The sequence below is a fragment of the Anarhichas minor genome, unplaced genomic scaffold (genome assembly GCF_050575085.1).
Source record: "Anarhichas minor isolate MPS153535 unplaced genomic scaffold, ASM5057508v1 ptg000007l, whole genome shotgun sequence".
Classification (NCBI taxonomy): Eukaryota; Metazoa; Chordata; class Actinopteri; order Perciformes; family Anarhichadidae; genus Anarhichas; species Anarhichas minor.
In genome coordinates, this window is record NW_027466453.1 from 19297562 (window position 1) to 19299558 (window position 1997).

The window sequence follows — 1997 nt, forward strand, 5'->3', positions numbered from 1 at the left end:
ACTAGTATTATAATTGTTATTATTAATTGTTTACTTTAATAATCTTGAGTACTGTTAACATGTTTTTCATTTTTTTGTAAATGACAGTTATGCTTTTAATTTGAAGTTGAACTTTCTGGACTTCCGGTAAACGCCTCGCCAGAGGAGGTGTGAAGACTGAAGTAATTTATCTTTAGTAATTTATCTTTAGTAAAGGTCATTAGGTACCCTATAAGATTATTGAGACCCTAAACCAAGGTGATGGCTTGATCCTCATAAGTAAATAGTTGAGTCTCAAGGTTTGTTAGATATGTTAATGCAGAACGTGGGACTGGACGGTGAATTAGTAGGAAAATATGTGTTGGTGACTTTTATAAAACGCTTTCAAAGCCCCAGTGCTGTAATAAATTAGACAAATTACCCAGTTTAATCCCCTGCTAAATGTATGATTCTAATCTATGTTTTAGTACTTTTTAAATTGTTTTTCTGTCCAATGCAATACGCCTTCTTTTTTCTAGTGTCACTTACTGTTTGCTCCTAAAATGATAACGACACTTTGCTTTAAATAAAGTTAGTGTTCCAAAAGTTTTACCGGGCTTTATAGATCTAACTTTGAATTCAACACATGTTATACTTCTTCTAAATAGGATTATCTGTACTGACACATATTCACCACAAGATGGAGTCATAAACTACTGACAAAAGATAGATAGATAGATAGATAGATAGATAGATAGATAGATAGATAGATAGATAGATGGATAGATGGATAGATAGATAGATAGATAGATGTATACTGTATTCATCCCCAGAGGGACATTTGTAAAAGGCATATTGCTGTATTATTGTCTATATTGACATGTAGCTGACATTAATGGTAATCATACTGTAAAGGGAATAAATTAATTTGGCTTTTTTTGTGTAACTTCGCAAACACGGTAATTGTTAACGGTAGCACTGATGTTATTTCCTGTGATTTGAAGAAGGATATGACCAACATGTTAAAGTTTAGGAAAATAAAATGTAAAAGGGAACCCCATTCACACTAGTACAACTTTTAATAAAATCATAATACGGTCTGTTTGAAACTAACTATCACTTTTTGGGGAGTTATATAAACAATGTGCAGGTTTGCTAATATAAAACAACATAACATGAACATAGTGAACTTGACTATGTATCACAACAACCATGGTTTTAAAATAGTCTTTGCTTAGTTAGGCCACAAGTATTAACCAGACAGTGGCATTAGCACTGGACTAAAATACATCAATGTTTCTTACATCAATACAGATTCACTGTAAGTCTTTTAAGCGGCTTCATCCAGAAATGTGCTGAGTCTGCATCACTTGTGAACGTGGCCAAAGAAGATATTGATGATGTGGACCAGAGACAAACCAGTTCGTACCACTCATCAAAAACAACAATGACGTTAATTGGACATGGGCCTTATAACACATAATATCAAATAAATAAATAAAACGCTAGAAGGTTTAGAGTAACAGGCTACTCAAGGTCTGTCAGTTAGTAAGTCGTAATATGAATAAGCATATATTTATTTTTTAAATTCACAACACGTGAGCACAATATAAAGTAGAATAATAAAGATCTTAAAACTAGATTTTTAAACCCTTCAAGGGGGCAGACAATTAAAATAGATTGCTTAATAATGCAGGACCTGCAATAGTTGCTATTGTGCTTTGCTGGTGCAATTTTCCAAACAAATATGCAATTAATCAAATAAGTGCTATGGGTCTGGAGCTCCGGGACGTTGCCTCCATTCTTGTCAATTATTTATTTCTATAAAAAACTAAAAAACTAAATCCAGCTCTGTCAGCAGACCAATATTGTAAACAAGTGGAATATACTGAAGTATAAATTAATTACAGACATTACAGAATTAATAGAGCTTCACTTCATTTCAATGTGTGAAATTGTGACATCTTGGTGGAAATTATTTGAGGAAAAGGTCAATTAAAAGTGACCGCATCGGTTTTGGAAGTGCACATCATCATCCT